A 27,890-nucleotide genomic window follows, 5' to 3' on the forward strand; every position below is an offset into this window, starting at 1 on the left:
GGAATAAGTAAATATGGATTCAAGGGAAAATCTAACAATAGGTCCTAAGCAGTCAGAAAAGAGTAGAGTCTTGGATGATGGAGAGACAATGCTTATGCTTAGATATCTGTGTGCTACCTCACTGGTAGGCACACAGCTGAAATACATTTCCCAGATCCCTTGTAGTTAGTTTTGGGCCTTTATACAGAGTTCTGACCAATTGAATGTGGGTGGAAGTGATCTGGGTCACTTCCAGGCCTGGCCCACAGAGCTCTTGTGCATCTTTCTCTTTTGTTTTACAGCAGCCTTAGAGATAATGTTGAAAGAAGTCTCACTTCAAGACTAAAGGAGCTTGGATACCTGGGTACCCGTGTTATTAATTGCTTTTTACTCTCTGCTCTCCCCCTGACCTCACTGACTCACAATGGATTGTGGCATGTAAGAAAAACAAATCTTGTTGTGTTAAGTCACTGGGAATGCTGAGGTTTGGTTTTGTAAACCAATGTCATTATATAATGAGTGTAGATGGTCTAACCTAATTTTGGCCAAAAGTTTCAGTGCTGTGACTGACTTTCTTTCTTTGTTTTCTCCACTTAGTTCAAATCTCACAACTTAAAAGTTGTTTATCATGTGGCTTTTGATAAATCAGAATTCATATGCCTGTACCAAGAGCTGAAGCACAAGCTCCCTAAGATTTGGTGCTTGAAAAACTAGTATGCCCTTTGATGGGGGAGGGTATTGTAAATTCTGAGGTGATTGGTATTGACTAGAGAAAACATGAGAGAACTGATGTGGCAGATCACATTCACATAAGATTTCGTATCTGTGAGGAACTATGTTAGTGAGTGAACAGTTGCTGAAACAGAATGCAGGGAACTTTTGTGGGTTTCCCAAAGAACTGCAAGAATAAATGTGTGTAAGGTGAGTGGATCCTGAGAGATAAGCACTGAAGATATTGTAAGAATTAACTTGTAAGATGAAAGGTTAAAAGGAAGCAGTGGGCACAGAGAAAGGACTACCTTGTGAGATGTTTTGAAGGGAAAAAGCAAACAGAATTTGTGACCATATATTAAGGATGTGAGAGAGATGAGTCAAAGATAGCACAAAGTTTCAAGGCTTAAGAGATTTGGGAGAATGCATGGTAGTGCCATCAGTGGTTATAGCAAATATTTTGGGAGAGAGATAATTGTTGATGGGAAATGAATTTTGTTTTGGATAGATTGACTTTGCAGTGACTTTGAGACATCCACAAATGCCCAGTAGGCAGTTGATAAAGTATTTTATAATCAAGCTGACTTTCCTATTTCTTTCAAGTACAGTAAGAATTAGGCCTCTAATTAGTAAAGTTTTTCTTTTTTTTCCCTTTGGTCAAAATTGAAGTCAATAATTTGACTACAATTGATATATATTTTATGATGATGGAGGTGTTTAATGTTTCCTCCACTTTACTGTTATCTGTTGTTCCATTTACTTTCCCACCACGATAGTTACAGAGTCTACACTTTGCTCAAACTACTAATGTATTTATAAAGCGTAGCCCTGGTGCTCTTTCATACCCTAGCTGGTTGCAATTTATTTTCTGCCTTGGCCTTTATGACTTGGTCTCTGCATGTGTTGAATTGTCTTATACATGTCCTTGATCTTTTGCCCTACTAACATTTTGCATGTGATTACATTTCAGAGTTCGGAATCTTCAATCATGCAGTAAACAGTGATGCTAAATTAATTTTAAATTCAAGAAATTGAAAAAGAGATCTGCTTGGAACTAGAGTTTGATTGAATTTCTTTAGGAGTCCAGAGTGCCTTAAAAGCTTGAATTTTGGCCAAATAATTTGGGATTGAGCCTTGTGGCTGATAATTAGGGTGAAAAATGAATGATTAGGAAGTGACAGCCTAATGAGCATATCAATTCTGGTCACTTTTCTATCACCCTTAGATGTCTGAAGCAAGACAATATCAAGGACTATTTAGACCAGAAAAACCTGAGACTAAGGCCTTCTTGGATCCCCAGGTTGTATCAGGAGAATATCTTCACTGAGGAGCTAGATAGTACTCCCACCTTTTTGTGCAAAGGGCAGAAAGATTTGGCAGCAGCTCCCTCATCTCCCTGGACCCATCATTCAACCAGTCACCCTGGCCTTGGTCCCCAATCTTTTTTTCCCCTCTATGTCTTTCATGTGCCCAGTGCAACTCCAGCTGTACCATCTGTCACTGAGTGTGGTAATTGTCAGAAAGGAGGAGAAAATGTCCTCTTGATGGGTGCATTTGATGTGGTTATTCTAATATTTCTCTGTCCACTGATGTGTGTGGAATGACCTCTCACTATCTCAAAGCCTGGCCTTTCTGCCTCTGCATGGGAGATAGGCATGTATTCTTCCTCCCACTACATCCCCATTTAAAATCATGTTAAAGAAAGCATAGAGAGAAAGATTTTTCCCCTTTCCCATCCCTCAGGCCAATTCCACAGCTGCAGTCACAAACTGGAAAGATTATTGCATTGAATTAATAATAAAGGGGTAAAAGTCATTATTAGTACTAGTGAACATAGGGTGAAATAACATATGTCTGTACTGTGAGCAGAGTGGTGTGCAGTTGAGCAATGATATTTTTCAGAGGTCAGTAGACAGAGGGCATATTAAATAAGTAGGGGAACTCTCCTAATATACCCACCCAAGGGACATTTACTCCCTCTGACAATAAATGACGGATAATACTGCTAGAAATGTACTGTTCATATGAATAGAATAGAAGAGAAAAGTGTGAAGTACCAAGGGTTTCACACATTATGATTGGAATAATATTAGAAAATTTTGTTCTGGTTGAAATCTTTACTGATAGCAGATCAGAAACCAAACTTGAAAACCAGGCCAACCTTACTCCTAGAATTCAACCTCTCTAGTTCATATAGTCAATTGTAATGTATTGATAGAATTATTGTAGGCTGATTTATAACTGAGGTTTGGTAAAATCAAAAAATTATGTTTTAGTTGTGCGTATGTAGGTCAGAAAAGAGTATTCACTACTTGTCATGTGGCCCAATATCCTCATTTTATGGAGGAGGGTTTTGAGAGGCTTAGAAAAATAGTGAGGGCCTATGGTCAGTATTATGTAATGGGATTCCTTGATTTGTCATTTGACCTTGAGCTCGTTTCTTAAATTTGCTTAGCCTTGGTTCCCTTATTTGTAAAATCATCATCATAATAATGTCATTCAAGTTTATTGTAGATCGCGAATGAGCTGAATTTCTAAAACACTGCCAGCCTTGAACAAATAGTAACTGCTATTATTTATTATTATATAACCAGAGAAGACAGATAGGGAACTAGAATCTATACCTAGGTCTCTAAAATATAGCTTTTGTTCTTCTTCAATCTACTGCTCCTAAATCAACTTCCTATTAACAATAACTAGTATTTATAGAGAACTTATAAAAACTTTCACATTAGCTCCTCATGACAAAAATAAGAAGCAAGTATTATAATCCAGTTGTATTGGTTAGGGGACATCGACTCTGAGAGGTTAAAGAGCTTACTTAATACTGCTAATAAGGAACAGAGCCATGATGAATCCAAAATCAGGGCTTACCCACCACTCCCCTGCAACTCAATCCATCTTTATTCCTTTACAAACAAGGTTTTGCAGGCCATCGTTCCCTCCATTCCCTAATTAATTTAGAATGTTGAACGAATTGAACTCTAGCAGGTGTAAGTAGAAAACAAATTTAGTATGTCTCATTATTGTCCTTTTAAACATTCTGAATATTTCATTCCTGAAATTCCCTGAGAGGACATCTCAGTCAGCTTTTGTTATGTTTCCAGGTACTCTTAGATAATAAAATATCAACTAGTTGTCTGGCCATGATTGTAACTAGTACTTGTCTAGCTCTCCTAATATAAACAACTGTAAAACTAGACAGAGATGTATGGAGCAACTGTATTTTAAGATATTGTACAATAGGCGACAAGAGACTGTAAACCCTGGAGAGGGAAAACACATGAGCATCCTAATTTCTCCAGCTTTTAGTCTAGAGGCACTTTCTAGACAATTGTGCAGGAGTTGAAACTGAGTAAAGCTTGGATAGTCTTACTGAGCTAGGGAATATGGAAGCAGGGTTTGGGGCTGCTGAGATGGCTAGAATTTGCTGAGATGGCTAGATACCTTAGCAGAAAAGGAGATCCAAAAATATATGTAAGATTTCTTTGAATTTTTTGCTAAATACCAAGTTGCATGAATAGGGAGAGAATTTGAAAGTCCTATCAGTTCTTGGGGGAACTGTGAACTACTGTGATTTTGGAGATCACAGTGTGCAGGGCTGCATTAGAATTCTGTTCATCCAGAATATCCAGAATATGGAGACCTTGCTGAACACCACAGACATTCCTTTGAAACCCCAGAAAGACCACATCTAGAGTGGCACTCTGACCTTAGAGAAAGAAGTAGGAATATGTCACTATACCCAGTAGAAAAAAAAAATAGAAATGGACCCAGGTATGACAAGGATGTTGGAATTGTAGAAAAGAATTTAAATGTAATATACATTTAATGATTTAAAGGAAAAGATGGCCATAATTAGTAAACAGATGGGAAATCTTAGTAGAGCAACTGAAACAATGAAACAAGAACCAAATAGAAATACTAGAACTGAAAAAATAAAACATATGACATGGAAAATTCACTGGATGAGATTAATAGTAGATGGAATACTGCAGAATATAAGATCAGTAGATTGAGTGCAGGGCAATGGGACCTGTATGAATTGGATCAGGAGAAAAGCCTGAAAAAAAAAAATAGTACCTCATATATTTGTGGACTGGTATCAATCTGTCTAACTTATGTGTAATTGGAAATTCTTAAAGAGGGGTGAAAGACATTAAGGCAGAAAAACACAGAAGAAATAGTTATCAAAGATTTTCAAATATGATCTCTAAGTTTGAGAATAAGACAAAGGTGTTCATTCTTAATATTTTTTTTCATCATTGTACTGGTGGTAATAGAACTAACGTGTGAAGTTAGCAAGGTTGCACAATGCAAAAACAGTTGCAATTCTATATATAAGTAAGATAGAATTTGAAAATCAAATTAAAAATCAGTTCCAAGGGGTTCACGGGTAGTTCAGTGGTAGAATTCTCACCTGCCATGTGGGAGACCCAGATTTGATTCCTGGCTCAGGCACTTCCCCCCTCCAAAAAAAATTCAATAAATGGTGCTGCAATAACAGGATAATCATATGAAAAAAGAATGAAATGTGACCCCCACTATACAGCATAAAAAAAAATTCCATTGTTAATGGCATCGAAAGTGTAAAATAAATAGGAATAAATTTAATGAAAGATATGTTATTAGCTTGAAGCTATTATGTACCCCAGAAAATCCATGTCCTTTAATCCTGATTCAGTATTGTTGGGTGGGAACTTTTTGATTAAGTTGTTTCCATGGACATGTGACCCACCCATTGTAGATGGTAGCTTTGATAAGATGCTTTCCATGAAGATGTGTCTCCTGTCATTCAAGGTGAGGTTGCTTACTGGAGCCCTTTAAGAGGGAACCATTTTGGAAGAAGCTCAGAGGCAAAAGAGCCCACACAACCAGAGACCTTTGGAGATGCATAAAGAAAACGCCCCCATGGAAGCCATTGAAGAAGCCTAGAGAGCAAGCGAGTGGATGTCACCATGTGCCTTTATAGGTGAGAGAGAAACCCCAAACATCACTGGTCTTCTTGAGCCAAGGTAGCTTTCTCTGGATGCCTTAGGTTGAACATTTTTATAGCCTTGCCTTAATTTGGACATTTTCACAGCCTTAGAGCTATAAATTTGCAAGTTAATAAATACCTTTTTAAAAAGCCATTCCATTTCTGGTATATTGCATTCTGGCAGCTTATAAACTAAAACAATATATCTACACCAAATACCACAAAACATTGCTGAAAGGAATAAAAAGGATCTAAATACATGGAGATATATACCATTCGTGGATTGGAAGATTGAGTAGTATCAGTAAATTATTTCTTCCCAAATTATTCTTATAGATTCAATAAAATGCCAATTAAAATCCCAGCAGGGTTTTTACGAAAAGAAGCTGACAAATGTTTTACATGGAAATGCAAAAGACTTAGAATAAGTAAAATGATTTTAAAAATGAAGAATTTGTACTACCTGATTTTAAGACTTATTGTAAATTACCATAATCAAGATATTGTTATTGGTGTAAAGATAGACAAATAGATCAATAGAACAGAAAGAGAATCTAGAAATTGACCCACACATGTAGGGTGCAATATTTTGGTTTTTAAAATGACTACAAATCTTCAGATGCACCTTCAATCAGTATTTAGTGTTCTCTTGAATCTGGGTGGCCTTGTGACTCTTGACCAAAAGAGTATGATGGAGGTAAGAAAAATATATATATATATATTTTATATATATATATATATATATATATATTTTATATATATGTATTTAACATATAAACAGTCTCAGCCGAGCTCTCAGTAGACAGTCAGCATTAATTGCTAGGCATGTGAATGTGTCATACTGAGGATCCAGCTTAGTTGAGCCCTCACATAACTGCAGTCCATGCAACATCTGACTGTATCCACATGAGAAAGCCCAAATAAGAGCTGCCCAGCTGAGCCATTCTTCAATTCCTGACCCACAAAATAGTCAGCAAAAGAAAATTGTTCTAAATGAGTTTGAGTGCTGAATCATTATATTGATATTTCTTTTAGGCTCTACTGCCTTAAAACAGCTAGAAGTAAAAATCTAAAATTGTCGAATTGGAGCCCATACCAAAATCTGAAATCTGTTCTACAACTAATTGTTGCAATGTACTTTGAAATTTATTGCTTTTTGGTATATATATATATTATTTGTCACAAAAAAGAAAAAAAAAGAGCGAAAGAGGAGTGTAACAAAGAAGAGATTTAACAAATGAGTATGACTGTTGAATCATTATATTGATATTTCTTTGGTCTTCATGTCTTGGAACTGCTAGAAGAAAAAATGAAAAAATCATGGAACTGTAACCCATACCAAACTTTAAAATCTGTTCTATAACCTCTTGTTAAAACGTACTTGGAAATTTATTGCTTTTTTGTATCTATGTTATATTTTACAATATAAAAGTTTAAAAAAGAAAAAAAAGAAAATTGTTCTAAGCCAGTAATTTTTGTAGAAAGTTATTGGAAAATTGGAAAATATGGTCAATTTATTTGCAGCACAGACATCATCATAATTCAAGGGAGGAAATAAGAGTCTTTTTAACAAATGGCACAGAAACAACAGGAAATCTGTAAGGGAATTAAAAATGAATCTCTATTCCTACTTCATACCATACAACAAAGATTTGTTCAAGTTGCAGAGATAGACAAAAATGCAGACATAGAATCCACAGAGCTTCTAGATTGACAAGTTGTATTTATACAGTGGAATATACTCAGCAACAGGAAATGAAAAAAACTGATATATGTGACATCACAGATATATATCAAAAATACCATTCTGAGAAAAAACTAAGTCATATACAAAAGAATACATACTGCATGATTCCATCGATACAAAGTTCACTCAGGTTAAACTAATTGTGGTGATAGAAATTTGAACAGTGATTTCCTGTGCATGGGGGATGAACTCTGATACCGGTGCTCTCCGTCTGGGGCTGGTTCACCGTGCTCTCTCACTTGTGAGAGGTACTGCCGCAGAGATGCTGCTGGTGGTGCTCTCTAATTGTCATTCTCATGATGTGAGTCTCAACTGTTAGATATACAGTTTTCCAGCTCATACTAATTCTCTCTTTTAAGGTTTTGTTGTATACTCAGGAGGATTTCCTTTGCACAATGCACATTAAGGCAACTCCAGGTCAGCTTTCTCCCCCATGTGGCCCATATTATACCACAAGAAACACTCATAGATTCTTGTGAAAAGAAGAGAAGTTTATCCCAATGCAGTTTTCTACTGTGTAGCCATGGACTTCAGCTTCTCGCTGTAGGCATTTTCAGTTGGTGGTTCTGGTATCTGTCTTAGATATGGCAGTTATTTAAGGAAATACAGGTCAGACTCCCTTAGGTGGTCACTTTGGAAGCCCGTTTCACTTGCCCTCTTCCCCTGCTTCCCTGACGGAAGAGAAATAATTATACACTCCAAAACTTTCTGCTGTAAATTTGTTCTCTAATCCCTTTAGTTTTAATCCTTTTATACCCTCAAGATTGTTGATGAGAGAATCAGGGCAGAATTGATCTTTGATCATTTACTTTGCAAATTTGCAGAGGTGGTCTTGCATTTCACTTTGTATCATGGGGGCATTAAGCATCAATTACTTACTTTCTCCAGTTTTAGACTGAGGCAGAAATTGTCCAATTTTAACATCCTGTTACAGAAAGGGGCATTTCAATGCCCTGGGAGCTGACCTTTAGCTGACATTCTTGACTTTCCAAAGCAGAGCACTTTTACTAAATTATTGGCTGTAGGAAACTTGTCAGAAGATTCGGTTTATCCACAATTAACTTTAATGTCAAGTGTGACAGCTGATTTTGTGATGCCTTCAGCAGTGAAAAGTGTCTTGTCTAACCAGCCTTTTTGCCACCCACAAATAAAAAAGATGACTTTCAAAATTTATAAGATAGTTCTTTTCTCTTGCTGAATATTCCCTATTCTGTAATTTTATTTTTAAATAAAAGAAGTCAGTATATTCAGTACTATGATGGGATAAGCCTTGGTCTCATTGCTATTAAAGAAACCATTAAACACTTAAGGCAATTGTATTGAATTGGTTGCATTGTTTGCAATAGGACTAGAATAATAACCTCCTTGTCATACAGTTGTCCCGCATAAGATGATCTAACTTGGATTTCCTGGTAGGAATAGTAGCTAGTGTGCAAAGCAAATCAGAAATCAAGAGTGTGTAGTGACCACGGTGGTTTCCTTTATGAAGAAAAGTCTTCCTCCTGGTAAGCTGTATTTCTGTCTTTCTTTTTATTGTTCTTTAAATACCTTTTCAAATTGCAAAATTGGTCGTCTCATGAGATCCTGTTACTTCCAGTTTGAAGGTGATGATATGAATTACTCAAAAACAACAAAGAATGAAAAATAGAAATGTAATATCTTGTCTTCAGAGAAAGTAGGAAGTAGTATAATTCCTGAACAACAAAGTAAATGGAAGTCGTACATTGATAGTGACAATCAAACAGAGGGATGGGAGAAGTTAGAGAATGCTTGTGTCTATACATCTTGGAAGAAAGTGCTTTTCAAAGGTAGGAAACTCATCCAGAGGTGTAAGAGTAATATCCTCCTGGAAATTGGGAGCAGTGTACATTGGCCAGCATGAAAGTTATGTCCTCTGCTTGCTTTTGCTCTGAGAGGTGAGGAGAAAGTCCAAATGAGAAGTTACATAGGTAATATAATTTGCAAGAAGCAGTTTGTCCTCGTGGTGATGGGGATTGAGCAGCAGCAGGATTCTTTGCATTTTAGGTATCTGTGCAACTGCCTAACCCCATTGCTGGGGATAAGTAAAGTCTCAAAGAGCTCAGGGACGTTTCTTTGGTACAATAGGAAAATCCCTGCCATACAAGAACTCTGTCCTGGCTCCTCCCCCACATGAACTTCATAAATGTAATTGACTATGAAAAATTTACCTCATTCAAAGTTAATAAATAAAAAGTAAAATCCGTACAGTTGTATAAAAAGCTACCAGAACAAAAAGAAATGAAAAAGGAAATTTCAATTGAGTAGTAATCATCAGAAATACATTGCTACAGAGAAAATAGTAACAGGTATTTCACCATTTATTAAAAAAATTAATGAGGCAGTTGCTCTAATACAGCAAAAGTGCAGTGCAGAAGTAGAAGAGCTCAGGGAAAAAAAGCAGAGTGAGGAAATGAAATGTGATCTGGCAGAGTTAAGGAGAAAATGAAAGCAAATAGTAGTAATAATAATAGTAATAATAATAGTAATAATACCACCATCATAGAACTGAAGACAAAACTTCAGCAGAACAACAGAGGCTAGACTCTGTTGTTGATAAAACAAAGTGAGGGACATGATGAAAATGGGCCCACTGAGTGGAGGCAAAGAGTTAAAATGGTTAGAGACAAAAGTGTAAGCAAGATGAGTTAGCATGTATCTCGTGTCCTAGGGAGGAATGGAAATAATGATTCAGAATAAGTCACTTGGATCAAAAAATGATCCAAGTGGATAGAAGAGGGAGATAGTTTTGAAAGCGGCTCCTATTTCCCAGGAAAATTTGATCAGAATGATCAATGCAAACTTCATTAAAAAAAAAAAAGATTACAGTAAAGATAGCAATCCAATCTCAAACTTCTCCAAAGAAAGTAGTCTGAAGAAGTGGAAACTCGAGAATTTCTTACTCAGCCAAAATATTATTTCTGTATTAAGACAGCAGACATTTTTGAACATGTTGGAACACCGGAATTTTGATCCCATGTATCCTCCTTTTCAAAAGTACTAATGAATAATTTTAGCCGATCAGGAGATAAATGGTAAAATGCAGAAAAATCATTTATAGTCATCATCGAATCTTTATAATTGCACAAAAAACAAATATGGAGAATATGGCTGTAGAACACAACACAAATGATATAAACCCTGAGAGAGATTGGAAAGGAGTAAAGGAACAGAGGATGATGTTGTTATTTTGCTGGTTTCCTCATTTTTTATAGTTGGAGATTAAAAGATATTTAAAGCTGATAAAACAACTGATAGAGGCATACAAAGGATGGAGGTTGGACAGAGAAGCACAGACTTTTATAGCCATAATTGTTATCATCAACTATTACTGTTACTTTGTCTTCCTCTCAGTTTTGCCCGGAGGGTGATTAAGGCTTAGAATAAGTGCTTCGTTGTGAGGGCACTCAATTGGGAGACACCATGTGAAGAGACAAGGGCTTAAGTTCTGGAGAATGAAATTCCTGAATTCAAAATGTAGCTTTGCCATTTCCTGTCTGTGTGGCCCCATAACTTCCCCAGGATCAGCTTCCTCATTTGGCATGTTGGACTCTACACCTTCTAAGGTTGTCATATGGATAATAATAGGTACATGTATTGAACACTTATGTGACAGGCTCTATTCTATGCCCTTCATTTATTTTAACTTTATTTTTTATTGATATATATTATATGTTCACATACCATGTAATCATCCAAAGTGTACAATCAGTGGTTCACAATATCATCATATAGCCATGCTTTTTATCATCACAACTGACTTTCCCCCCCTTTTATGGTGAAAAATATCATATACAAAAAAGCAGTAAATTTCAAAGCACATCACAACAATTAGTTGTAGAACAGATTTCAGAGTTTGGTATGTAAGCCCTTCATTTTGTATTAATTCATTGAATTTTTAAAAAATCTTGATGTGGTAGGTACTATTATTATTCCTATTTTACAGATAAAGAAACCAAGACAGAAAAATAAAGTTACTTATTCAAAGCCATCCAGCTAGCTAATGGAGAAGCCAGGATTATGAGCCTAGGCAAAGTGTCCTAAGACCTGTATTTTAACCCCTTTACTGTGTGTCAAATTCAGAGTATTAAAAATAGTATGTGCCAAGTGTCTCATAGCAATTAGTAGGTGGCAAAGAATAAATCTATTATTGAGAAAAAGTGGTAGCATTCAAGGTGTTTTAAATCAAGGCATGGAGAGGTCAGGTAAATTTTAATTTTCAAAACACTATGAGAGGAAGGTGAAATTTCAGGAAGATAGACGAGACAAAAGAGTAATGGACATTCAAGATGAGTAGTTCACCTTTGGAAACGGGAACAGTGAGCAGAGGCTTTGGAGCAGATGTACCTGGCAAATAGCAGTGTCAGTTCTGGAGAAGAGTAGCTCAGTCTTGAAGAAGAGACTTCCAGACAGGGAGCCTAGAATACTCTGGGGAATGGCTTTGAAGCTGTTTTGCGGGCACTGAACAGATTGCAGGGTTTCTGTGAATTTCTTTTCTGAAACTCAAAGGATGTACCAATTTCATTTTTAAAAGGTAAATTAACTGTCATTGATTTAAAAAAGAAACTTTCAGTACTTTCTCAGTGATCTGAATAGATAAGCATCTGTCTTGCACCAGATAAGAGAGTAGGGGTTTACGCATACACACATATACCCTCCACACATCTACACTCATAAACATACAACAGATATACACAGATTCTCATTTATGTGCGCTCACATACCCATACACACTTACATTCACATACACACACAAATTGTATTTTTTCTTTCACACACACACACACATATGGACCTTTTTTTTTTGAGGATGTGGGTTCCCAACTCCACTGCTGTATTTAATTGGCTTCTGTTTGATTTGAAAGCCCAGCAGTCTGCCCATGATGAAGCTTCCTTCTCTGTGTGATTTCCTCCTTTCAAAGAATGATTGATAAGTTGTTTAGAGTTTACAGGAGCTAACTGGAAATGGAAACCAAGTGTTCAGAAGGAAAGAAGTTGTAAATGCATTGCACCTTGAATACAAAGGTCTGTTTTTGGATTTGGACATAGAGGCCTTTAATCTCATTCTGCCTCAGCCCAGAGTTTAGGTGCCTACTGGTATCATATACCATCTGGCTGTGGGCAGAGAACAAAGACCTTGGACTTCTTATTCTGCCTTTTCAAATCTTCCCAAGGGGAAAAGAACCTTATCCAGTACTGTAAAACTTGAACTGTTCAGTTTACACCACTTACTGTTGCCATCCATTGTCATGCAGCAAGCTTCTTTGCAGTTAGGATGCTTGATTCCCTAGTCTTAGTAATTTGTGCATGTTGCTCAAGCATCACCATGTCCCTAAAGCTGTTACACTGTTTGCCAAATATTTCTATCTTCAGTCTGCTGCTTGCTGTGCTGAGCTAGGGAAATAGATGCATTTATAATGCTTGCTTTATTCCTGATAGCCTCTCAGCTTCTCTTTGGCTCCCACGGAAGCTGACCTGGCTGGTTTTGCAAGGCCTGAATAGCTAAAGGGAAACCTAAGGTTTTTCTTTTTTTTTTTTTCCTTATCTAGCCTCCTTTATGGAGTCAAATGGTATTTAGAGTCCTTCTTGAGTGCTAGTTGAGTGCCACCCTCAGGATGACCCTCACCAGACCCTTCCCTTTGTTCTTCTCAGTAAGATGGGTGAGCTCAGGAGGTAGGAGAGTCCTTAAAACTGTATTTTGACTAGTGCATTTATTTCCTAATATAACTTATGTAGACAGCTTAATTGAACACCATTAAGTACATGAAACCTTGAGTAGGAATGAGATTTTGTTGGTTTATCCAGAGTGATGCCCCAATAAATCCCAGAATGATTTGAACAGTGAATAAAAAAGTATTTGCAAAGTCCCCTTTGGGGAATGGTAAAAACAACAACAACTGTATTGGGCTCCTGAGGCCGATGGTGAGATGCTGCTTTTGGTATGATCACCCTTCACACCATTGCTCTGTACAGCCAGCTGATTGGCTGTTTGGAAAAAATTATATTCTAAATTCAAATCTATATGGGCATGAAATTATGTTTTAACTGGATCATGGGGTTGCAAATAGCCCCTGCCACCTTTGTACCTCAGCGTTCCTGAGGAAAATGCTGTAACTCTCCCAGTGTTATTTCTGGAGTCTGAGTAAGAACAAACTCTAAATGATAATGCCACGTGGGTAAAACTGAAATGCCTTGATTAAATGGAACCTGTGGATGCCTGCAGGGCTTGAGAACTTCCAGATAGTCTCTGTAGTTCTTGTCAATATTTCTTTTTGAAATAGCACTGCATACGTTGTAAGCTTGGGTGAGACAGTTGTGGCCTGTTTTTTTTTTAATAGTCATTATTATTTCTTAATGTAGAAACAAAAATCAAATTAACTAAACTAAGAAATAAAATCTCTTTAACCTAGGAGAAATGCCAGAAGAAAGAAGACATGAGACCAAGATGACTTTTTCTTGTAATTATTGGCCTCTCTTCATTTTGGTGGCTGAGGCCCAGATGGCAGGGCCCCATGGGCATGCTCTCCCTGCCATTGAGTGTTGGCACAGAAGGGCAGGAACAATGCTGTCCTTTTCACACTTGTATCCTGCTAACCTGCAGGTACTCAATGAATATTTGTTGAAAGAACATTTGAGTGGAATTGCCTTCCACTGAAGATAACCTGTAGTGGGTTACCTTCTGTATTAGTTAGGGTTCTCTAGAGAAACAGAATCAACAGGGAACACTTGCAAATATAAAATTTATGAAAGTGTCTCACGTGACCGTAGAAATGCAGAGTCCAAAATCCACAAGGCAGGCTGCGAAGCCGACGACTCCAATGGATGGCCTGGATGAACTCCACAGGAGAGGCTCACCAGCCAAAGCAGGAATGCAACCTGTCTCCTCTGAGTCCTCCTTAAAAGGCTTCCCATGATTGGATTTAGCATCATTAATTGCAGAAGACACTCCCCTTTGGCTGATTACAAATGGAATCAGCTGTGGATGTAGCTGACGTGATCATGATCTAATCCTATGAAATGTCCTCATTGCAACAGACAGGCCAGCACTTGCCCAATCAGATGAACAGGTACCACAACTTGGCCAAGTTGACACCTGTCCCTAACCATGACACCTTCCCTCAAAGAGATACATAATCTTAATGGGTTTCTGAATCAACAGAGGACCTGTACCATCCTCATGTCAGAGAGAAGCAAGGGTAGTGTCCCATTGAATTTCTGACTCTTCATGGTGTTAAGCCTGGGCTGACTTCCCATCTCCACATTGCTCAGAGTTCTTGGTCTATTCAAGAGGAGGAAAGAACTCCAAAAAGATGCCAGCCTTCCTGATAAAAGAATTGGGCTGGCTTTAGTATGAATTATTAAATAACAGAGATGACCCCATATTTATACCCACATCTCTGTAGCCGTTCACTTTGTTGAGATGTAGAAATTAACTCATAACCCCAATACTTTGAGTTAAAGCTTCTACAAAGATTTTTGATTTAGTAAAAAGGGTTTTGAATTAAGAAACTGACTTCCTAACACAGATGATGTAGGACAAGCACCATATGGAATGATAGATGAGGATTCAGCCTAAAACAAATTAAAAACATCTTTTTGAAAATTATCACCAGTTTCATAGTAAGAGAAACTTAAGTGACATGAAAATCTATACTCTGTGCATTATGAATTTCATATTTTATGACAATCATAAAATGTACATATCAAAGAATTGGACTATGTTATGATCAAGTCAACTTTTGGTCATTTTCAGAACATCTCAGTTGAAGAAACCCCTTTAGGTTTCACTATAAATATGGACAGCAGGGTGTCATGGTTGCCTGTAGGGTACTAGATCAGTTAACCCAGGGACGCTGGACTCCTTACAGTATGTTATCTTGAATTAACTTCTTCCTATCATGGTGTGGTACCTATTAGTTAAGGGAAAGTAGAGGGAGTGCTAAAATGATTACTTGTATTTATAGAAGTCCTGAAGGCTCGTGGCAGGAGAGCAGCTCTTAGGGGCTGGGTTAAGACCCTGATAGGCACTCCTGGAGGCATGGTGAGAGTGAGGTTCAGAGGTGGACTGTGCTCTCTCAGGACTTGTGGTTTTGGAGGAGGGTTGATGGCCCCCTTTGTTTTGCCATTTGGTCTAGGGATAGTCAATGAATATGAACAACAACAGTGATACTACCTGGTATTTACTGAGGATCCACTGTGTTTTAGTATTTATGCTAAGTAGTTTATATATATTGTCATATTTAAAATCTTTAATACAATCCGGTGAATTTAGTGGCAGATTGGAAACTGAGGAATAGAGAAATTAAGAAATTTACCCATGGATAGTCAGTAGGAAAGAGAGGCCTTCCTGTGGAGGTATGGCTGGGAGAGAGGCAGGCACCCTGCTAGAGGAGGAAGCCCCGCAGACTTCACTGGCTCTGACCCTACCCTGACTGTATGCCACTGGCTCGTCTTCCTAAGCCTCTTGTGTGTATGTGTGTGTGTGTTTGCACACGCGCGTGCATGCACGCACACACATGCATGTATCTTTGTAATACCCAGTTGTGGTTTTAAGCATATTTGGACCAATTGTAGATTCATTGTGGGGGCCAAGTGGAGTGATGTACAAGTGGAAATAAAGAACTGGTGGATAATTTCCCATCTAGCTTGATAACTCTACTGGTTTGAAATGATGTATGTACCCTAGAAAAGCCATGTTTTAATTCTAATCCCATTTTATAAAGGCAGCTGTTTCTTCTAATCCCTATTCAATATTGTATGTTTGAAACTGTAATTAGGTCATCTCCCTGGGGGTGTGATTTAATCAAGAGTGGTTGTTAAGCTGGATTAGGTGGAAGAGGTCTCCACTCATTTGGGTGGGTCTTGATTAGTTTACTGGAATCCTATAAAAGAGGAAACATTTTGGAGAAAATGAGATTCAGGGAGATTTGGAGAGAGCAGAACGACATAGCCACAAGAAGCAGAGAGTCCATCAGCCATCAACCTTTGGAAATGAAGAAGGAAAATGCTACCTGGGGAGCTTCCTGAAGGGAAGCCAGGAGAGAAAGCTAGCAGATGATGCCGTGTTTGCCACATGTCTTTCCAGATGAGAGAGAAACCCTGACCCTGTTCGCCACGTGCCCTTCCAGCTGAGAGAGAAACCCTGACTTTCATCATCCTTCTTGAACCAAGGTATGTTTCCCTGGATGCCTTGGATTGGACATTTCTATAGACTTGCTTTATTGGGACATTTTCTCAGCCTTAGAACTATAACCTAGCAACTTATTAAATTTTCCTTTTAAAAGCCATTCCTTTCCTGGTATATTGCATTCCAGCAGCTAGCAAACTAGAACAATAACTGTCAAATAAAAGTGATTAGTGCTGTCCAATGTATGTTAGAATAACAGCAATTTGATAATGCCATTTCTTGGCACCTACTTCACAGAGTAGCAAGCACTCTTCTAAAATAATTCCCTGTAACTGACATAATGGCAATCTTCTTTTAAGTCCACATGGGGAAAGCATATTTCTCAAATAAAATCTTTTGAAGTCAAGGACTTCCTTTTGGTCTTCAGCCAGCTTCCTAGGTTTTATCCAGTAGTGGTTCTTTTTTCATGCTTTCTATAATTTTACTGATTGAGGAGCATAAAGAAGGGGAATAACAGGCATGTGCTAAGCAGAAATAACCCTCTTTTAGAAACCATATTGTAGTGGTTTAGTTTCTCTTCAAATTAACTAAAACAAATCAATATACTCAAGATCATCTGGGTAAAAAAAAAATAAGTGTAACATGATCAAAAGTTTATTTTCCAGAATTTCTTTTGGAAAGAGCACGTTTTTATTTGGTGTGGGGAAATAAATAAGTTGCTTCGGATGGAGAATGAGACACAAAGGGCATGCCCAGGTAGTGAAAGATAGTCCCTTAACCACAATACATAAGACAAGAATGGAAATCTGCATAGTTTTTTGGAAGCATGATGTAGTAGGTTAAACTATGTACCCGATTTAGATATGCTCGTAGTCTTTAGTCCCTGTGGATGTGAACCCATTTTAAATAGGTCCTTTCGAAGACACTATATTTAGGTAAAGTGTGGCCCAACTGAATGAGGGTGGACCTTAATCTGGATTACTGGAGACCTTTATAAACAGATGAAATTCCCACATAATTAGGAGAGAAAGCACAGGGAGGAACTGGAAGCTGGCAGTCAATGGAAGTCAGAATTCATTGGAACCTGGAAGAGAAAGGAGAGAACATCTCTGTGTTGGGAAATCCAAGGAATCCAAAGATTTCCAGCCAGCCATAATGCTGCTGACCCCGTGTGGGAGCAGGTTTTCTATTTCCTGAAACTGAGCTAATAGATTCATGTTGTTTAAACTCAAACAAGTTTGTGATATTTGTCATAGCAGCACGGAAACTAAGACAAAAGATACATGGAGATGTTATGGGGACCAGGGAGAAGGGTAAGGAATCAATAAGGCAGGTGCAAAGGTGATGGGGAATCTGGAGTTGTAAGCTCCAGTGGCAGCATGATTGTTGGAGAATTTGGGGGAACAAAAGTATTCCTTGAATTTTGAAGTTAGTGTTCTGTCAACTCCCTTTTCTCAGCTCTTGTTGTTTTGGGGCAGAGTAATCTTCAGTGACGTTAACATTTCTCACTGTGTTTTAGGAGGGTGTAAATGGATTCTTTTGAGAATATTTGAGGTGCTGCCTTTCTGTGTTTGGGCCAGTGCTGAGCAAAGGCAGCAGTAGCGGGTGGGGGAGGTCTGGGGGCAGCTAATGTCTGTGTTACATCATAGTGACGAGAGTGACCATAACTTACCATTAGATAGCAACATTCATGTTTTTGTAATTGAGAATATTGTATGTTATATTCCAGGTATTTGATATAATTTTCCCTTGCTTATGAGTCTATCTTTTCTTTTTTATATAGTATCTCATATGATTCCCTCCAGGAGAGCTAAGGCAGTTGATCACCTATTGGCAGTTAATGCCACTTATGAGTAATTTTTAGCTCTCTGAAATGAATTACATGTTTTATGTATTTTTTCTAAGCACAAGTTGTGTCTTGATAAGCTGTCAAAACAGTTGCATATAGTGCAGAGGTACCATTTATTTTCCTAGCCCTGGCTGGAATTAGTTCCGAATTGCAAAAATAAGAAAGTAAGATAACAAGAGAGAATGAATTGTTCATGGTGAGTGATAAGAAACACAAAGGCAGATGGTGATAAAAGCTGTTTGCCCTGTCTGTAAGAAAGCACTAGAGAGACTTTTGAGGCTAATAACCCTTAACATTTATATAGCTCTTCTTATTTTTATAGTGCTTCCTGGTAATGAAGAGTCATTAATCAGATATTAGCTGCAGGTCATTCAGTGAATTGGCTGTTGATTTAGCTAAAGGGCTGAGCATAATTCTGGAGACCAGGGGCAAACTTGATTCACTTTGTGTTTCGAAAATTTAACTTTCTTGTGTTCATCAAAAGTTACTATTTGTGTGGTTTCTTATTATTGATACCAGTATGTATTTGATAGTATGTGAATTAGTATTGATATAGAATACTAATTTATATATTTGCAGCTACATTTATGGAGACAAGATTATGTAAGAAAACTCCCAAGTTGTTAGAATTGTTACAGGGACAGTCATCACTGAATACCCTCCCCAAAGCAGAGGGACATTCAGTAACCAGTAAAATCTGTACTCCCATATATTCTCCCCTCTCCAGATTGAACATTGCTACCTTGGATGCTTGACCAAATACTACTAAGGGTTACTGGAATAAATGCCTTTTTACTGCGAATTTATCTTTAGCCAGAAAAAAATTATAAATATGCTATAATTTATATATAAATTATAAATACTATAGTTTATTGGCATTTTCATGTCTAAATATCAAGAAATGCTTATTTCCCATTAGTATATCTGCATGTCTGTCTTTCAGTCAATAATCACAAGTAATTGAGTTCTGAGAAAAGCCATAGATATTTGGAGTTGAATTTTTCAGAAGTTATTGGAGACTCCTTTGGCTTTGATGCTGTATGTATGATGATCACTATGACTCCCATTGATTTTTCTACAAAGGTTTTGAAACTGGTTAATTCTTCCCTGTCAGTCTCTACGTTTCCCTATTTCATATAATTACACACAACTGGATTGCTTTAGTTTGAATCCTGGTTCTGCAAATTACTAGCTGTATCACCTTGGGCAAGTGATTTAGCTTCTCTGCCTCTTAGTTTACTCATTTGTAAAATGGCAAATAATTGATTTCCTTCCTTCAGTTGTTAGGACAATTAAATGAGCAAATATTTTTGAAGTACTTAGAACAGTATCTGGCATATAATTGGTACTATAGAAGTATCTGTTAAACCTATTAAAAAAACCCATATTTAAAAATAGTTTGCTGAATTGTATATAGAACAGATACAGCTAAATACTTTGCAAAAAAATAAAGTTTAAATTTCTTCCCTTATATATATAGGTGTCTGGGGCAGGAAGGACTTGGCCCCCTCCAGGAGCAAAAGACTTGTGCTTTTTCCCCTTCCTCAGAGACAGCAGACAATGTTTTTTGTCCCTCCACCTAGGCTTAATGCTTTTTCTTCCTTTGAGAGAAAGGTCCCGTGCAGTAGATGAGGTTTCACATCTGTATACCATGAGGGGGCTCTTTCAGGTTTTCCTCTGTCCCCCAGACTTTCTTGTTAGTGCCCAGTGGAAACCTGTGGCAAAGAGCTTGTGAGTATAGACTCACTTTGTGTCTGGGGCTGCCAGGGGTTCTAAACTGATTGCTGATGAAAGCCCGTTTGACCTTTTAAGAATTCATTAAAATTTTAGCTGTCTTTTTTTTGTCTTACCTGCTCTTCTGTCTTTCTGGGCTCTGCCAAAGATGAAACAGTCATATGTCCAGCCCCTCCTTGGAGGAGCTTGTCACTCTATATTTCAACAGGTTCCTTGTAACCGCAGTTCACTGATGGGCTCAAGAAAAGCTGTAATTTTGGTCTGAATTTTCTTAGGTGGAAGAGATGTTCTCTTACAGCTTTAAACCTCTTAAGCAGAAGTCAGATTAATATTTAAATCATTAGTACACTGTAGTCTTTTATGCTTCTATGGCCCAGAAAGGAGATGGGAAAAGTTCTGGAATTCAGGAGAATAAGGTGTATTTGACCTAGTCAGAGGAGCATACCCTTGCTCATCTTATTAATTATGGTGACTCTGTATGTCCTATGGTCTACTATGTATTTAAAAATTTCTCTTTGGCTAATCATTTCATGTGGAAATTAATCACAATTCTTGTATTTTGTAGTCAAATTCCACTTCAGTTAGGTCCCCAAACGCTTTGTTCACCCTCTCCCACCTTGCTCTGCTGCACCTTAAGCTTCAGCCACATGGGCTGACAGCCTCAAGTTACACTCCTGCATTTGAATCCAGACTCTGCCACTTATTAGCTCTGTGACGTCAGGCTAGTTATTTAATCTCTCCCTGGTCAATTTCTTCATCTGTAAAACCAAGAAGGCAATAGTATTTATGTCACAGGTTTGTCTTGGGGTTCCCAGCCTGGTCTTGATTATGCTCCTGTTCCTCTGAGAACTTCATCTGCAGAAGCAGAGTATATACAACATTAACGTTCAGCTCAGGTTGGTGGTCACCTTTACCTTCACCCTTCTTAAAATGAGCTTTTCTAAGCAGGTAAAAATTACTCCATTTGGGATAGTAGGTGGTGCTTTTGTCCCCTTAAGGGAGAAGGTGAAAATACCCAGTTTCCTGAGTTCTAAAATGTATCCCATCTTTCCCAAGCCTTCTCTTTTATTATTGATAGCTTTAATCTTGTTATTTCCACTAAACCAATCTGTTAAGACTTAACAATAAAGATTCTGGGTATCGATGAGGTTTTGAGAACATCTGTTAGTTGTCTGAGAGCCATTCATTCATTCATCAGAAAACATTTATGGAGCACCTATTAAATGTCAGAAATTGTTCTCAACAGATGTTAACATGGAGCCCTGCTTTTGTCTTTTAAACCACTTAAAAAGAAGGATTCAGTGGATTCCAAAATACAGTGACAAATAGAACAGTATCTGCAGTGAATCACATTATTATATCATTCTATCATAGTTCTTCTTCTGTTCACAATAGGAGTCATCAAACCTGAAATTTATGGTTTTGGTGCTTTTCATGTTAGCATTGGAGTTGAGGGAAAAATAAAAAAGCCTTCTGAGATGAATTATAAATCTCAAATTACTCATTCCTACTTTATGTCAGTTATAATGATTTTTTTATTTGAATGCTTGTAGATCAATTATATTTTTAAAGAATTGCAAGCTACAAAATTACAGCTAAACTTGTATTATTATCAGAACTCTTGGATAGTTAATTGAGTTTTCTTGTTACAGTAAGATATTAAATTGAAAACTCTTATTTCAAACTTTATGTTCAAAAATCTTTCAGTCTTATTTTTCTTTTCTATTATAGAGATTAGAGTTCAAATAGTTTTTTATGTTTTATTTTATATAACTTTTAAAAATTTTGTTAACATTGTGGTTTAAATTTTAGTTATTTAGAATACTGAAAATTGAGATGCAATTTGGATTAAACATATAGGAACTTTTGGATATACTTTAGAAGAAGAGAGGCAATGTGATTTGGTGTAACATGCATTACATTTTGGGCCTAGGAGACCTAGATAGAAATTTCTTCTCATCATTTACCATCTATGTGATCGTGGGAAATTTACTTCATCTTTCTAAATTATCTCAGTTTCTTCCTCTTAAAATATAAACAAGAGTATGTGCCTTTTAAAGCTGTAATGAACAAAAGAGATATTGTGAATGGTGGGCTTGATACAGATGTGTGTTCACTTAGTGAGTGTTGACTTATTCTTGCTTCCCCCATCTTTTGGCTTATTTTGTTATTAATTACTCATAAAAATCAAGGATGGCTTTATGATTTAAGAAGGTAGATCGACCACATCTCTTTTTGCTCTTTTCAGTCCTCACTAAAGTGATAGTAAGTAGATTAAAAAAGCAACAACATAAGGACAAATGGAATAGAAGAAGAGATATCAGAGGATGGACATATTAAGATTTTTTTGACAGAAATAAGATGGAAAAGAATAATAGACTGAAAGATGTGGAGAAAGCTGTAGCCTGAAATGTATACAAGGACATACAATCATGGAAGAAATATAATTATTCCCACTAAATTCAGAAAGGTTTGGGCTTTTGGAAACTAGGAATAGTGAAGAGAATATGGTTGAAAATCAGGGCTCTTGTTAATAAACAGAAAGCAAGACTGTCGTTTCCTCTCTTCTCAACCCTCTGTCAATCAGAACAACAGCTCTGGGTTTCTCCTCCTTAGTTAGGAGACCAATGGTCCTTGCCTAGGAAAGTTGGATCACAGAAGCATGGGGCATAGAAATTTAGCAGAGGATAGATAGCTTTGGGCATGGGGCTAAAAAGAGAGGAAATTAAAAATTCATATCTACTGCCTTTATCACTTGCTCAGAAACCCCAAATTCAAAACACCAGCAGTGCAGCTGCCATGTTGACCATGATGCACCCTGATTAATGCTAGGGGCCAGTATTCGCATTATGGTGCTAGATAGTTATTGTGACCATTTTCACCAGATCACAGTAAAGTGTCCTATTTTACCAAAATCAAGTTAATATGACAACTTTCCAACAGATGGATATGAAGTGTCTTAAGGAAGATGTGCCTTTTTTAAAATCACAATAATGTACATCGTGGGGGTACACGGGTAGTTCAGTGGTTAGAATTCCCACCTTCCATGCGGGAGACCTGGGTTCGATTCCCATACCATGCACCCAATTAAAAAAAAAATTGCATCATGGCTGGTGACCATGATCTGCCCCCAAGTGTCACTGAAATCTCCCTGTGTCCATCACCACATGACACACATAGAAAATTGGAGAGTTTGTCCTCATAACAGCAGAGTTGAAAGAAAAAACAGCCAACCCCTTACGTAATCTCCCTAAAATGAAACCCTGCTCAAATGCACAGAGCTTCCAATCACTTACATATGAATACACAATTAAACATCACCACATATTTGAAGGATGCTTTCAATTAATGATCACCACATATTTGAAGAATGCTTCAGATGTAAAAGAGGAACCCAAATAAGGAAACAATAACAGTAACAAAAGCAAATGGGAATCAATCAGAGATAATGCAGAGCCTAAGAAAACAAACAACAACAAATTTCAAAATAGTATTAACAGAGAGATGTGAGAATATACTACACTTATATGAATTGAATACATAGAAAGAGATTAATGCAAGCAAAAGAAATGAATGTTGAAAATTAAAATAAAAATTCAGGAGAAGGGTTATACTGTAAGTTAACTCAGTCTCCTAAAATGTAGAGCAGAAAAGAGGAGAGGAGCGGTAAAATATTTAAGAGTGTGAATCTAAGAGGTAAACATGGTAGATGTGGTGGCTTGAAGCTGTGCACCCTAGAAAAGCATATTATTAAACTTAATCTGTTCCTATGGGTGTGAACCCTTGTAAATAGGTCCTTGTGATGATGTTACTTCAGTTAAGATATAACCCACCTGAACCAGGATACATTTTAATCCTAATACTGACAGTCTTATAGGGAAGGCCAGAGAGAGGGAGAAAGCCAACGGAGGCAGGCAGAAGCTGGATGAGAAAGGAGAGGCTGCCATGTGCATTGTCATGTGTGCTGGCTAAATGATGTATGTACCCTAGAAAAGCCATGCTTTAATCATAATCCCAGTTTGTAAAGGCAGCCATTTCTTCTAATCCCTATTCAGTATTGAATGTTTGAAACTGTGATTAGATTACCTCCCCAGAGATGTGATTTAATCAAGAGTGGTTGTTAAACTGGATTAGCTGGAGGCGTGTCTCCACCCATTTGGGTGGGTCTTCATTAGTCTCTGAAGTCTTATAAAAGAGGAAGCATTTTGGAGAATGAGAGATTCAGGGAGAGCAGAGCAGAATGACATAGCCACAAGAAGCAGAACCCACCAGCCAGTGACCTTTGGAGATAAAGAAGGAAAATGCCTCCCAGGGAGCTTCATGAAACAGGAAGCCAGGACAAGAAGCTAGCAGATGATGCCATGTTCGCCATGTGCCCTTCCAGATGAGAGAGGAACCATGACTGTGTTCACCGTGTGCCTTCTCATTTGAGAGAGAAACCCTGAACTTCACTGGCCTTCATGAACCAAGGTATCTTTCCCTGGATGCCTTTGATTGGACATTTCTATAGACTTGTTTTAATTGAGATATTTTCTTGGCCTTAGAACTGTAAACTAGCAACTTATTAAATTCCCTTTTTTAAAAGCCATTTCATTTCTAGTATATTGCATTCCGGCAGCTAGACTAACTAGCTAGCAGACTAGAACAACATGTGACAGAAAAGCCAAGGACCAAGCACTGATGGCACTAGCTCCAGATTGCTGCAGTTGCCTTGCTGATGCCTTAATTTTGGACATTTTTTCTGGCCTCAAAACCATAAGCAAATAAATTTCCATTGTTTTAAAACCACCCATTGCCTGGTTCTTGTTTTGGCATCTAGGAAACTAAAACAGTGGGTGAAAACTCCAGAAAGATAAAGTAAAGAAAATAAAGGGGTTAGTAATTTTTGAGTAATGAAAATAAAAGAAACATTCTGTGCTTCAAGAGATCCCAAAAGGCCCAAACAGGTGCTTAGAACAAGAATTTAAAATGAAATCACACCAGGGAGCTTAAGGGAGTTGTAAAGCATGAGTGAGAAAGAGAAAATGCTAAAACAAGTTGGATATAAATGATAATTAGAATGCGTCAGCTATTTCAGCCACTACCCTTTAAGACTGTGGAACAAAGCCTTCACAATTCTGAGGGAAATGATTTTCAACTTAGAATTTCCCCACTAACCCCAAATCAAACAATAAGTTAATAGGGAGCATATAGATATTTTCTGTGGAGACAAGTTCTAAAATGTAAGACCCGACCATTCTTTCTAAGCAAACTATTTGGGATGTGCCTCAGAAAAATATAGATATGCTGGTTTGAAACTGTTGTGTACCCCACAACATGTTCTTTAATCCTGATTCAATCTTGTTTCCATGGAGATGTGACCCACCCAGTTTTTGATTAGGTGATTTCCATGGAAATGTGTCTCCATTCATTCAAGATGGGTCACTTACTGGAGTTCTTTAAGAGGGAACCATTTTGGAAAAAGCCACAGAGCCCACACAGCCAGAAACCTTTGGAGATGCAGAAAGAAAATGCCCCCAGGGAAGCAATTTGAAATGAGAAGCCGAAGACCCCAGCAGGTGCCAGCCGCATGCTTTCCCAGCTGACAGACGTGTTCTGGACCCATTGGCCTTTCTTGAGTCAAGGTATCTTTTTATGGATGCCTTAGTTTGGGCATTTTTATATCCTTAGAACTGTAAACTTGCAACTTAATAAATTCCCTTTTTAAAAGCCATTCCATTTCTGGTATATTGCATTCCAGCAGCTTTAACAAACCAATGCAATAGAACAAACAAAAGAGGAATAGAAAGGATTCAGAAAACAAGAGTTCAAGTCTGAAAATTATGCAAATTCCGGGATGATAACTGTGCTTCAAACACAGAGATCCAAAGGCTCGATTAAATTGTTAAAGAATGCTGAGATGGCCCTTCAAGGAAAGGGGTCATAATAGAATAGCAGGTGTGTTTGCATCCTTGGATAGAATTAAAGATGTGTAGAAAAGATGGTGGGAGATGGACAGAAGAAAAGAAAAACAAGGCAAAAAAAAAAAAAAGAAAAGAAAAAAGGCTATTAGAAACTCCTAGAAAGGAAAAAGAAAAAGAAAAACAAAATAGAAAGCCATATAAGATATGAAAAATATTCAGACTGCATGGCTTGATTGTTGGTGAAGAATATTTACACAGCTACAATGGTGATTTTTAAATTTAATTAAAATAATTATATAATAATTTGATAGGATAGGAAGAGGTAGTGAGTAGTGTAAAAGAACTAATCACCATCAGTCATAACCAGAATTGATGGTAGATGATGTTTAAATAGTTAAATCAAAAATTAGTAAGATAATCATATTATTTGGAAATGCAGATTATTCACAGAAGACATTGCTTTTGGCCTGCACAACTTGATTAGGGAATGATAGGGCAGAAAGTATTGGTTTTCATCATGAATTCAGTACTATGTGATGTTTTTCATCATATGCATGAATTAGCTTGATAAAATTAAGGAAAAGTTCTGGGTAGACATGATTTACTTGTATTCAGATTTCATTTAACCAAAGTTTTTTTTTTTCTTTAATCATTGTATGAAATTCTGTGATTTAATTGCAGGCACATAAATATGCATGTGTGTGTGTGTGCATATATAAATGTATTTTTGCAAGTAATTTTATGGTCCTTGATAAAAATATGAATAAATATATGCTAGGTTGTCAACACAGATTAGGTTGGGGACAGAGGAAATGAAGTGAGTGGAGAGAAGAAAGGAAAGAGAAGCAATAATATTTTTCTAACAATCCGGTCTTTAAAAATTGCATAACTTTTAAAATAGTAAACTACTATAATCACCTAGAGAAATTTAGGGAAATATTAATCTTTTTGTGTGCCTTGCTGAAATACATATAGTTTATTTATTAGCAGTTTGTGCATCTCTGCATCATTTCAGAAGCTATCAGATTACATATTCTGTTCAGAGAATAAGGATTGACTTCATTATTCTATTTCTATTTTAATTAAAATTGATCAAAGTTATTTTATGCAGTGAAATTCATTATTGTTTTCCAAGGTTTGAGAAAAAATATAAGCTCTGTATATTCATGCTATTTGATAGTGTTATTACAATAAATTTTACAGTTGGGAAGTGTTAAGAGGGAGAGATATCCTCCTGCCTTTATTAATATTTTCTCTTTTTACAGAAGGCAGAATTAGGAAATGAGTTTTGCAACGAATTATGTTCAGTTTCTCTACCATTTAAGTTTTTTTTTTATTAGGGACAGAATCATTTGAAAATAATCTTCTCTTTTACCATTTATTTAGTACCTATGTTTTCTAGACACTTACTCTGAAGTAGGTATTATTTCCTCCATTTTTTAAGATAATGAAGTTGCAGCTGAACAGAAGTTAGTAATATGCCCAAGGTCAAAGTCTTAAGTGGTATTTTAGTTTCCTAGGCTGCTTAAAGGAGATACTTAACAATAAGAATTTATTAGCATGCAGTTTGAGGCTGAGAAAATGTCCAAATCAAGGAATCATCGAGATGATATTTTCTTCCCAAAGATGGCTCCAAGCGATCCTTAGCTCTTCTGCTACATGACAAAACACTTGGTGGCCTCTGCTGATCTTTACCTTCTCTTCCAGGTTTTTTTGCTTACAGCTTCTTTCTTCCATGCTTCTCTCTTCATTCAATTCATAATGACTCTAGTAAGAGGATTAAGACCCATCTTGAATGAGGTGGGTCATACTTTAACTAAAGTAGCCTCATCACAAGTTACTAT

General features: G+C 37.1%; 1 long non-coding RNA gene across 3 annotated transcripts in view; it reads left to right on the forward strand.

The window, feature by feature from the left end:
- The window catches only part of LOC143681431 (uncharacterized), a 215,269-nt gene that overhangs the window by 13,458 nt on the left and 173,921 nt on the right, over positions 1–27,890 (forward strand). For 2 of the 3 annotated variants that reach the window (XR_013174606.1, XR_013174605.1), the window contains exon 2: positions 282–5,662. This is a non-coding gene — a long non-coding RNA (uncharacterized LOC143681431). The remainder of the gene's footprint in view (positions 1–281; positions 5,663–27,890) is intronic. The other variant, XR_013174607.1, reaches the window with a different exon arrangement.

The sequence above is a fragment of the Tamandua tetradactyla genome, chromosome 4 (genome assembly GCF_023851605.1).
Source record: "Tamandua tetradactyla isolate mTamTet1 chromosome 4, mTamTet1.pri, whole genome shotgun sequence".
Classification (NCBI taxonomy): domain Eukaryota; kingdom Metazoa; phylum Chordata; class Mammalia; order Pilosa; family Myrmecophagidae; genus Tamandua; species Tamandua tetradactyla.